The sequence below is a fragment of the Arachis hypogaea genome, chromosome 13 (genome assembly GCF_003086295.3).
Source record: "Arachis hypogaea cultivar Tifrunner chromosome 13, arahy.Tifrunner.gnm2.J5K5, whole genome shotgun sequence".
Lineage (NCBI taxonomy): Eukaryota > Viridiplantae > Streptophyta > Magnoliopsida > Fabales > Fabaceae > Arachis > Arachis hypogaea.
In genome coordinates, this window is record NC_092048.1 from 128,549,089 (window position 1) to 128,562,715 (window position 13,627).

A 13,627-nucleotide genomic window follows, 5' to 3' on the forward strand; every position below is an offset into this window, starting at 1 on the left:
TTCATCAGGAAAGCAAATGTTGATATTTGCCTATGCCTTCCAACGGATCTCAATTCTAACCATGTGATGGATTTCAAATTCATTCAATTATCATTTATTGCATGGGAACCATGAGAGAGAAATTGACAAATTGATTTGATGGTGATTATCAATACTACACGCTACTCCACCTAAGGGAAGTAAAAGCAACTCACTTTAATTAATTTATTCAAACACACTTGATTGCTTTTCTTCATTCTTTCTTCTCTCTCATCACTTTCCTTCTCATCTTCGGTCCTTACACAGCAAACCATGGAGACTTTGAGCTATCAAAAAGAAGGGAAGGCAAGCTACAAGACCATCACAATGATGGCAAGAAAATATAAAAATTGTAGTGGCTAAGATCTGCAACCATGAAAGAAAAGATATGGTGATGAGATCTTGGCTCCTCCATACCAAAAATGGAGAAGGAGATTCGGCCAGCAAAGAGAAGATCTTTGAGGTGATGGCTTGTCACTACTTTTGAGTTCACTCATCACAGAAGGTAGCTAGGGTGGCTACGTGAGGAAGGAAGCAAAAGTGGAGCAGAAGAAGTCATCATCATCATGAAGCATCAAGGGCCAGAAATCCATCTTGGAGAGCAAGCCAAGGATGGAGAGCTCGGATTGATGAAGAGTGATGACCAAGAAAGGACTAGAGGTAATTGCATGTTGGTTATTGCATGGATTATCTCTTCTCTCTCTGGCCGAACCGGTTTTGTTATTTGGAGAAGAAGAAGTTGGCTTGGTTTTTGGCTTCAAAAGTGGAGGCTTCCCTCTTCTATAAAAAGAGAGAACAGCCACTGTTTGGAGCAAGGAGAAAGTGTGAGAGTGCAAGGCACAGAGTTCTCAGAGCTACCTGAGCTAACGGATTTCTCTTCTCCTTCAATGTATTCTATTTTGTAATTTTCTGTTTAATTTTGTCATGTCTTGAGTCTAATGGAAAAAGGCAAACAGTGAGGTTTGTATGAAAAAGTCATAGAGCGGAAAAAGACAGAGAGTGCAAAATTAAAAGAAAAAAATCATAGATGTCCTTAGAGTTCCTTTGTTCATCTATGTTGTGTTTCATGATTCTGTGGGAATCCCCTTGTAAGTTGGGTTAGCACTTTACAGATTGTAATCAGGAAGATTATAGTGAAATTCCATCATGGTTGTGATGGAGACTGGATGTAGGCTGCACTGCACTTAGCAGCTGAACCAAGATATATCTGGGTGTAATTTTCTCTTTTCTCTACTCCATTTCTGTTTCTACTGCACAGGAGCTAAAACTAAAAATATCTCGTGACAAGTGACAAGACAAAATAAAAGTCTCGTGCCAAGTGACGAGACAAAAATAAAAGTCTCGTGGCTAAGGATGAGACAAAAATCAAAAAGTCTCCTGAAGTCATTTTAAAGACCAGCAAGTGTTACTGAGTGAAAAGGGGGCTAAGATTCAACCCCCCGTTCTCTTAGCCACTGAAAGCCATCAATACTATTTACATATTTTTCACTACTAATAAATAAATAAATATTTGTACTATTATACTTATTGTCCTAGATAATGACTTAAGTTACTTATTTTGTATGTTAAATAATATTTTGTATGTTAAATTTATTAAATATTAAGATGAAAAAATAATTCAATAAATTATATAAATAGTCATTACAGAAAAGAAAAAAATTATATATCATATATAATAATTCTTGATATATATAGTGTCATGTTAATATTAAGATTATCTATTTTAATTATGTGAGTGATTATTGTTATTTTCACTTTTTCGTTACATTAGAAAATAATATTTAAAACTAAAAAAGAGATAATTAATATTTTTAACTTGAATTAAAAAATGTCTTGTAAATATTAAGTGTTATAATATTAAAAAATTTCTAACTTTTACATATAGTAAGTGTTATAATATTAAATAGTATAGTATTTGCTATAATAATGACTCAAAATATTAATCCAAAATATATTTGAGCCTATTAAGACCTCAATGCAAGCAAGATCAACTAAAATCCATTGTTAGGGTCTCAAATCCAAGTTACATTCATTACCTTAAATGCCCAATGCAGATAAAGTCCACGTGTCCCCTCTTAAATCGGCTCAGATTGAATCCCGTTGCTAGTTAGATATGGTAATGAGTATTCAGGAGAGCGTGAGAAGCCCCTTTTCCATCCCTCACTTCTATTTAAAAAAATGCCCCCGTTCCTTCTCTGTCATTGCAAGTTCCTGTTTAATTACCTCTTAAGAAACGCAGATCTCCTCGAATATCTACGAATATTCTTTGAAAACTTTTGAAAAAAATTAACACAAAAAGACATAATATAATAATCATAAAATAATCAATTCAATATAATTCAACACAATTTATAACATATTCGTTATAAAAGATAACATTTTTAAAGGAGAAAACATAAAAACATATTCCAACATAATAACATAACATAATTTTTTGGGACGATACTGAGCGACGTAGTAACAGACTTGAGAGGCAGAGAAAGTGAGTTAGAGAGAGAGAGGATTAAGGCTGAGAATGAGTCTGAAAGAAAAAGGAAGAATTTGAATTGGAGGCAGAAATTAGGATTACTAAATTCAAGAAATGGATATATATATATATATATTAGGATAAATTAATAATTTTATATTCTCGTATATTTAATAGGTTCTATACAGCGGGTACTTATGTTCATGTCCCATTAGGGGTGACAAACGGAGACCGCCCTGTCTAGTAAGGTGGTCCTGAATTTCTCCCCCGCTCCACCTAATGGTACGCTGGCGAGTTGGTGGGTTCTCCTTTTTTTATAAACCATTAAATATTAAACAATATATATAATTTCACAACAATTTCAATAAATTTATAATTTCTAAAAACATAAAAAAATTATAATTTTTAAATTCACACACATTAAAGTCTTTATCATTATAAATATGTAATAAATATAATTATAAACCAAATTTATTGAAACAAAATAATAAAACCAACATTGTCCAAAGCAAAATAAATATTGTCCAAAATATATAATTAAACATCTTCAAGTTTATAATCAATCAAACATAAAACATAATCCAAAATATAATAGAAAAATTATATATAATAGAGTAAAATTATATTAATATTTTTATATATTATATATAAATTATAATTCAAATGGTAACTCTGTATTTTTATACATGTTTGTACTTTTATATCAGTTTTTTTCACAACTTTAAAGAGAAAAAATTTACATGAACTCCACATACACTTTTATGTTTTCCATTCAATTTATTGTTGATCCAAACAATGAAAAAAATAATTTTTTTTGTCCATTTTCTTCTCCAACATTTTATTTTCCTACAAATTCTTCTAATCCAAACAATGCATAAATAAGTCACATTTTTTATATAACAATAACTTATATTTCACTTGTAAAAACATACGCTAATTAAAAAATTCTATGTAAATTCTATAATTTCACTTGTAATTCCACGTGTATATAAAAATATTTTTATTATAAAAATAAAAATTATGATAAATATCTCATATATTTGTTAGTAAATTATATACAAATATTTTTTGAAGTATATCACTTTTATTATATGAAAATAACTTAAATACCTTTAAATGTGATTATGATAATTCATTAAGTATTATATTTTTTTACTAATTTATATTTAATAATTTATCTCTAAATTTTAATTATAATAAAAATATAAGATATGAAACTAAAAAAAAGTTAAAGCGACATAAATTTTTTACTAACAAAAAAATATATTTTATTTTTTATTTTTTAGACACGTCTCTTTTTTTTAAGTTATACATTTTAATTTATATAAATTAATGACAACTAAATGTACAAAAAAATATTAATTAATAAAAAAATAAAATTTAAGATAGATGAACAAATTGAAATAAAATAAAGACTTTTAATTATGATCATTAATTATAATCATATATATTTACTTCAAGATTTATACTTCGAAAATTCAGCATATTAATATTTTGTATTTTTATGTCTCAATTTTAGACTATTACAAATGTTAGTTACTCTCCAATAATAACAATGTTTTTTAAAAAATAAACATAATTAAATGATCATAAAATTATATAATAATTTTTAAAATAACAAAATAATTATACAACTACCTAAAATATAATATTTGTATAATAACTGAAATTTAATTGTCAATATGAAAGTAAAATATAATATTATTTCGTAATCAAATAAGTGTTTAATCAAAGAATTGAATATTTATATAATAATATGAAAAAATAAATTAAAGTTTGAATTTAACCATAACAAGCGCTCAAGTTTAAATTTTCATAAATTAATTTATTTTTATTAAAGTGAATTGCGCAATAAAAAAATTCATAAAAAATTCATATATTAAAGTAAAAAATAATTTATTTATAAATAAAAAATTAAAAAATTATTTTTAAAAGTCGAATATGCAGGTAAAAAATAAATTATAACTTGCAAAAATTATCTCTAGAATTTATTATAATAAATAATAAAACTATAAAAATTATGTATCTATATAAATTAAATTATATTAAATTATAAGATATTTAGATATTTAATCAACCTAATTAATTAGTTTCTAACTGATTTAATTTAATAATTTAAAAAAATTGAATAACCCTTTTTAGAAATTTACCAATCTAAATAATATATATTGAAGATAAGAAATATATAACTAAATTATATAATACAACATTCTATTCATAAAAATTTGTTTGATCTAATACAAAAATATTAATCATCACCTGTGGTATAATCTAATTTCACAATTATTTAAACGTTATTTTTATGAAAAAATCGCATTATTTATTTTGAAAAAAAATATTTACTCACTATTATAATTTAAATAGAATATAAAATAGATATTAAACCAATTTCTTTTAATAATTACTCAGTCACAAATATCTATCAAAGACATGAGATTTAAGAGCATATAAAATAAATATAATACCTACAACTTTTACACTACTATGATAAAATGATTATCATAAGTCTTTTTAGCATAAATTAAACAGAACAACATATAATAATAAAGAAACAATCAAATCCAAAAGAATTATAAAACACCTATCATACACTATGATTATTAGTATTGAGAAAATTTTAACCATTTTTTTTATTAGTTGTCTTTTTATCTACTCTGCACTTTATCTACGAATATGTTAAGAACTAAACCTATACTTCAATCTTTCAAAATCCTATATATTATTGCCAAACACAATATTATTATGTCTTTTTTCTTTATAAAAATGAAAAGTATGAAATAATATTGTGTATATTTAAGTTCATTTTAATCTTTTTTAATAACCAGATTTATCATAACGTAATTGATAAACAACGTCAGTTAATACGGATTGGATATGTTTTGAGTATGCTATACATTTTATAATTTTGTATAAAACAATATTAGTTTTAATTTATATATTTATTATTGGGTATTAAAAATAAAAAGTATTTGTATTGTTAGCATTTTTCAAACCTTCCTCAACTCTTACCGTGATTGGGCCTAAAAGATCACCTACCTCAATGGAAATAAATGTAATCCAATCAATTTTCATCTGATAGTGCTATACATTCGCATAATCATAGGTGAATTAACTTTAGCGATATAACAATATGTTATTTAGTTACTATATAAGTATTTTTATATATAGAATTATCAATCAATTATGTATAGCTTATGATGAAAATAATACAACATGGATATTGTTTGTTAGGTAAAATATAACAGATTGATAAAAAAAATTAATTATAATGGGTATATTCATTTTAAAAAATATTTTTCTATGTAATACTATAAAAAATATCATGGTCACCCTAAATTATTAGAGGTTCAACTTCCATCGACAATAGTAGAATGCCTAAGTTGTAAGATCCCGAATTTTTAAAAATTAAATAATTAGTTATTTATGAGATATTATGTTTGTTGAGATTTTGTTTAAAAAAAATTATTTTACTAAAAATAATTAAATAAAATAAAATTGATTATTAAAATTTAATTTTAATTATAACTTATTTTATTAATTTAAATTATTTATTAAAAATTATTTTGATAGAGAAAAACTAAATTTATTATTATTATTATTATTATTATTATTATTATTATTATTATTATTATTATTATTATTATTATTATTATTCAAAAGAAAAAGAAAACTTGGCCGAAGCCATTAGGGGGAAACAAAAGGAAAAGAAAGATTGGCAATGTTATATATACCATGCATTAACATAATAATGACACATACACATATTCATTTCCCTTGATAAATATTTTGACACCTAACCACCATTGGCTTGCCAAATCATCATCAAATTCATTAAGCATCTTCTTTAATACATTATGGTAATCACTGAACGTTCATTTTATCAATATGAAGAGAGAGACCGAATTGCATGGTGAAACCGTGAGCTCCTCTCATTTCTTTCCTCTTCGATTTCTTTTAATTCGCAGTTTCAATAAAAAATCTAATCCGATAAAAGTGTTCGTATCTTTCTCCTCTACATGTTGATGTCACTTTAGTTTGGTAGAAGTTGACGGTGACGTAGCTCCTCTTTTTTAAGAATTCGGCCAATTGGAGTTCTAGGAGACACAGACGATTTCTGACGTTTTCTTCTTCAGTAGTTCAATCAGAAAGCTTCTCCAAAATTTTTATGGATTCTAATTTTGTACGAATGTAGGGAATTTATTTTAAAATTAACTATTCTAATTTACGAATGCTATTGAAGTTTAGTGAGTAAATGCAAATAATTCATAAATGTCTCGTTTGATTAACTGATGAAAATAGATGAGATTGAGATTGTTGGTGATTGTGAATATAATTGAATGGTGATTAATCTGGGATTATTTATTAATTTGAATATGTTGAGTTGATTATCGAAAATCTGTTGTATGAGTAATTGCTTAGTTGAGTTTGGATTATGACCGTAATTATGACTGGTTTCGTTGTTGTGAGTGATTAACTGGGGAGATTGATTTTGGTTTGATTTGTTGGTATTGAACTGAGATTTGAAAATGATTTCTGATTTTGGAAATGTTTGAAAAGAGATTGAGAATGGTTCGGTTGGGACCCAAAAAGGATAGCAAAGTCCGAGTTTTAGGGGAGATGTTACCGAAATTTTATAAAATTTGAGATTTTATTTGAAAAGTTATTTTAGAAGATTTGGATTTGGAAAATGATATTATTTAAGTTTTATTTAGTTAAGAAAAGATTATGTATTGAGTTTTTACTCATTAAAGAAGACTTTATGTTTTGAGTTTGATTAAAGAATTACATTTTAAGGAATTATGATTCAAGGAGTTTATTAATTTTAAAGAACAAGTTTGATTGTCGTCCTCCCCAAAGTGTCGAATCTCTGTCGTGAGATTTACTTAATAAATGATTCTTTTTAGTCTTTTGAAGGAGGTTTAAATCTGAAATAGTTTTGGAGTTATTGTTGGTTTTAAATAAAAATGATTTGAGTTCGGTTTGTTAAGAAGAAGAAAGAAAGAGAAAAGAGAACACGACACGTGTGATTTATGAAATGATTAAAAGGTCACGAGAGGGTGACAGAAAGTAAGTGATTATGGTGCGGATGTGAAAATGTTAAGCCGTGGGCTTTATATGTGAATGATTGTGCGGGGATTCCCGTGTGTATAGAATGGCTTCTAGGAGAAAGTGGCACATGCTTCAGCTGGAGAATTAGTGCCTGCAAGTACTTGCAGAGGTCATGTTCAACATACTTCAGCTGGAGAATCAGCGCCTGCAAGAAGTAAAAACTTGCAGAGGTTATGCCGCTGGAATGCCTTATCTGGCTTGCGAGTCGAATTGCGTCGGGTGCGGGTCGAAACCGACAAATGAGCTCATTACCTGCGATAGGACTAGACAAGTATCATCATTGTTTGCACATTTACATTTGATTGTGTTTGCTTATCTTGTCTCTCTATGATTGTGCTATTTGTCTTATTGCTATTTGTTTGTGTGTTGATCTGTTTCTTGTGCTATTAGTTTGTGTATTGAGGTGACTAAGAACTGAGGTTGTGATTGAGATTTGTCTTGAGTTCGGAATTTAAAGAAGGTAATTAATTATATAAAGTAATAGTAAAAAGCATTTTCAAAAGGTTTGATAAAAATATAGTTTTATTGAGTAAAGTTAATTATTTGCAATTTATTTCATTACTCTTACGGCATTCCCATTCCCTACTGAGGATGCGTGGTTTGTTCTCACCCCAAAATCTTTCACCCTTTCAGTGACACAGGTTCGAAGACTCAATTCGAAGCTGCGGGCGATTATTAGTCTTATTTGAGTTAAGTTTATGTGTTGAGTCGCTTTTCTAGAATTCCCTCGCCTTTGTTAGTTAAGATTTTATTTTATATAGAGGGATAGGAGTTGTATATGAGTTTCATTTGAATTCTTTGTATGATGTTTACTATTATTAATAACTATGTGACTAGTATTGCTTGGAGATATCTTTGATATATGATTTTAATTAGTAGAAACATAACTTTTTGGCTTTCTTAAAAATTGAAACGCGAAGTCAAACTAAAGGCTCAATATTAAATAGTAAATACAGAGAACAGGTCAGTAACACATCACTTTTGGTATGATCATGACGTGCTAAAAGATAGGGTGTTACATTATGGTATCAGAGCAGTTCGTCCCTGTTAAAGCCTTGGAAATAGACTGACTATGCTTAACTGCATACTCTGAGTGTCTGTCATGCGATAGGACTTGTCCTAATGACGAGTTTAAGTTTTAGATGCATGACTGTCTATTGATTAATACTGTTAGTCGACCGTTGCATTTCTCATAGTATTAAGTCTGGCCAACTTAATTCTAATGACTTATGTATATGAGAATACTAATGGGTTATCATGGACGAAATAGAAGTAATAGGTAATGCGAATTACGGGATTTGAGAACGTTAGAAGTTAAGTTTTAGGGATTAGCTCCGTTCTATCGTATAATCCTTATTCGTGCTAATGAGGTTTGAAGTCATCTCTTCCTTGATTACTTGCAGTGGAATCCTTTGTTTCGAATCTTCATCTTGGGATGTGTTTTGAATATCTTTTAACCATACCTTGTCATTCATACATATCCTTACTTGAGTATGCTCCTAGTTATTGTTTGATCCTTTCATAATATTCATCCTTATTGCTGTTTACCTATCATTATTATGTGTATTCTTGTTAGAGTCTAATCTTAAGAATTCTTCCAAATTTTCGCAATACACTACACATTCTGTGTCATATTCATAAGATATGGTTTCTTTTCTGTTACGGCCTGGCCCAAATTTACGCGGGTCAACCCGACCCGAGTTCCCTCCGGCTCGGCAATGCGTCCTCCACCCGACCCGGACACGCGTCCCGTACGGCTTGCACACAGCCGTGGGACAGCGTCCTTGTGGGTATGGGCCTGTCCACTTGAGGGGCCCACTATTGACATGTATATAAGGGGGAGACTGGCTCTCCCCCCGAAGTACGTCACATTCTTACACCACCTCCCTTCCGCCTGCACATATTCTGACAAGAGCGTCGGAGTGTCTTTGCAGGTGGCACCCCCCTCTCCATGCGAAGTGCTCGGGACCTCACACACCCTAGACCAGGAGACCACGACCAGACGAGCCTCTCCACCATCCCAAGCGTTGATCTCAGGGTCCTGACCCGAACCGTCCAGTAGCCGACCTACCGAACATTGGCGCCGTCTGTGGGGAAAAAACATCGTCCATGGATTTCGTGCTGGTCCAAACTGGGACAGGCTCCGAGGTAGCGCCTCCCGTGCTCGGGGGAGGCGCCGTTGCGACGGAAACCCGGCAACAACAGAGGTCGCCCCCAAGGGATGCGACGCAAACTTACGAGAGACGCCCCTTCGGGGGGATAGGTGACAACCACGCCAGGATAATGCAAGAGCTACGCCACAGAATGCAGGACTTAGAGCGCAGGCTAGCAGAGAGAGAGCGCGACTGGTGCACGAAATTGTGATCTCCAGGCTCGAACAAATCCTGGTAAAGGCTCCAAAGCTTGGTGCTCTGATCTTAATTTATAATTGTCACAACTTCGATACAACTAACCAGCAAGTGCACTGGGTCGTCCAAGTAATACCTTACGTGAGTAAGGGTCGAATCCCACGGAGATTGTTGGTATGAAGCAAGCTATGGTCACCTTGTAAATCTCAGTCAGGCGGATATAAATTGATAATGGAGTTTTCGAATAATAAATAATAGAATAGGGATAGAGGTACTTATGTAAATCATTGGTAGGAATTTCAGATAAGCGAATGGAGATGCTTTTCGTTCCTCTGAACCCCTGCTTTCCTGCTATCTTCATCCAATCAGTCTTACTCCTTTCCATGGCTGGCTTTATGTGATACATCACCACTGTCAATGGCTACTTTCGGTCATCTCTTGGGAAAATGATCCAATGCCCTGTCACGGCACGGCTAATCGTCTGGAGGCATCACCCTTATCAATGGCTTCATCTTATCCTCTCAGTGAATAATATGCTCACGCACCCTGTCACGGCACGGCTATTCATCTGTCGGTTCTCGATCATGCTGGAATAGGATTTACTATCCTTTTGCGTCTGTCACTAACGCCCTGCAATCGCGAGTTAGGAGCTCGTCACAGTCATTCTTTCATCGAATCCTACTCGGAATACCACAGACAAGGTTTAGACTTTTCGGATTCTCTTGAATGCCGCCATCATTCTAGCTTACGCCACGAAGATTCTGATTAAGAGATCTAAGAGATATTCATTCTAGCTTAATTCATGTAGAACAGAAGTGTTTGTCAGACACGCGTTCATAAAGGAGAAGGATGATGAGCGTCACACATAATCATCACCTTCATCATGTTCTTGGGTGCGAATGGATATCTTAGAAGAGAAATAAGAAGAATTGAATAGAAAACAGTAGTACTTTGCATTAATCTTTGAGGAACAGCAGAGCTCCACACCTTAATCTATGGAGTGTAGAAACTCTACCGTATGAAAATACATAAGTGAAGGTCCAGGCATGGCCGAGATGGCCATCCCCCTAAAGCGCGATCAAAGGATCATAAGGTAATCCAAAGATGCCTAATACAATAGTAAGAGGTCCTATTTATAATAAACTAGCTACTAGGGTTTACATGAGTAAGTATTTGATGTATAAATCCACTTCCGGGGCCCACTTGGTGTGTGTTTGGGCTGAGCTTAAGTGTTGCACGTGCAGAGGCCATTTGTGGAGTTGAACGCCAGTTTTTGTGCCAGTTTGGGCGTTCAACTCTGGTTTTGGATCCTTTTCTGGCGCTGGACGCCAGATTTGGGTAGAAAGCTGGTGTTGAACGCCAGTTTACGTCGTCTATTCTTGGCCAAAGTATGGACTATTATATATTGCTGGAAAGCCCTGGATGTCTACTTTCCAACGCAATTGGAAGCGCGCCATTTCGAGTTCTGTAGCTCTAGAAAATCCACTTTGAGTGCAGGGAGGTCAGAATCCAACAGCATCAGCAGTCCTTCTTCAACCTCTGAATCTGATTTTTGCTCAAGTCCCTCAATTTCAGCCAGAAAATACCTGAAATCATAGAAAAACACACAAACTCATAGTAAAGTCCAGAAATGTGAATTTAACACAAAATCTATTAAAAACATCCCTAAAAGTAACTAGATCCTACTAAAAACATACTAAAAACAATGTCAAAAAGCGTATAAATTATCCGCTCATCAGCGACCAACGCTCCCCAGAGCGGAGCCCCACCCGTTCCCGTTCAAGGAGCCGCTCGAGGCGCACGCCCAGCCCCCAATACGAGTCGGAGAGCACTGGGGGACGGGTACGCCCCAGAAGAAGAAGTCGGGACCCCATCATCTACGCCCGACACGAAAGGCGGCGTGCGTCGAACAGGGGCGACGAGGAGGTGCGCCGCGAGAACGACGAGTCGAGAAGAACTGCCCGAGGACCCGTCATAATAGGAGCGACTCCTTTCCACCGTTCCGTACTCGAGGTCCGGCTACCGAAACACTTCGACAAGCCGACAGACATGAAGTATGACGGAATGCAAGACCCCCTGGAACACTTGACGGCCTTTGAGGCCAGGATGAACCTAGAAAGAGTGGGAGACGAGGTCAGATGTTGCGCTTTCTCGGTCACCTTAGCGGGCCCGGCAATACGGTGGTTCAACAACCTCCCGCAAGGCTCGGTGACCCAATTCTCCGACATCAGCCACGCCTTCTTGGCTCAATTCACAACTAGGATTGTCAAAGCCAAACACCCAATCAATTTGCTAGGGGTGACACAGAGACTCGGGGAGCCGACCAGGAAGTACCTAGACCGTTTTAATGACGAGTGCTTGGAAATTGACGGTCTGACGGACTCGGTGGCAAGTTTGTGCTTGACGAACGGGCTCTCAAATGAGGACTTCAGGAAACACCTCACCACAAAGCCCGTCTGGACAATGCAAGAGATCCAGTGCGTGGCCAAAGAATACATCAATGACGAGGAAGTCAGTCGGGTTGTGGCTGCCAATAAACGGCAGCCCGCCTACAACCAAGCCCGGCACTTCGAAGGCAGAGAAAGACCAAAGGAGCACGCCAGGGACGGCGGTCCGAGTAAACCACCCAAACCGTTCCCCCGTGTTGGGAAGTTCACCAACTATACCCCCCTCACGGCATCAATCACTGAAGTTTACCAACAGATAGCAGAAAAGGGTATACTGTCGAAACCCCGACCACTGAAGGACAGGACGGGAGGAAACAAGAACCTCTACTGTGAGTATCACAAGGGTTACGGGCACAAGACCCAAGACTGCTTCGACCTAAAGGACGCCCTCGAGCAAGCTATCAGGGATGGCAAACTCGCCGACTTCTCCCACCTTATAAGGGAACCAAGGAGACGCAACCAGGACCACGATGGCGAAGACAGATCCCGACCAACAAGGCGACGACAAGAACCAGAGGGTGACGACCACGGTCTCACGGTGGTAAACGTGGTGACGGCCAGGAATATCACCCCGAGGTCAAAATCGGCGCAGAAAAAAGATGCCAAGGTCCTAGCGGTCTCCACCTCATCTGTTAGAAGTCTCAAGGGTCTCCCACCTATCTCTTTCGGCCCGGAGGACCAATGGTTTGACGAGGTGCCGGAAAGTCCGCCCATGGTCATCATGGCTAGGGTCGGAACTGGCATCGTCAAACGAATCCTGGTAGACACGGGGGCAGACTCAAATATCATGTTTCGAAACGTTTTCGATGCCCTGGGACTGAGAGATTCCGATCTGGCGACCCACCAGCACGGTGTGGTAGGGTTAGGGGACCACTTCATCAAGCCGGACGGAATCATCACGCTCCCGACCTCTGTGGGACAAGGGCAGAGACGGAGAACAGTCATGGCAGACTTTGTAATATTACGAGATTCCACGGCTTATAACATCATCCTAGGGAGAAAGACCATTAACGACCTGGGGGCAGCTATCAGTACGAAACTACTAGTGATGAAGTTCATCACCGATGACGGATCCGTGGGATCCCTCAGGGGCGACTTGGAAACGGCGGTCGCTTGCGACTACGCCAGCCTTTCTCTCAGGAAAAAATCCAAAGAAGCGTCAGGGGTCTTCCTGGCCGACCTGGATGCCAGGGTAGACGACAAACCCAGACCAGAGCCAAAAGGAGACTTGGAAAAGT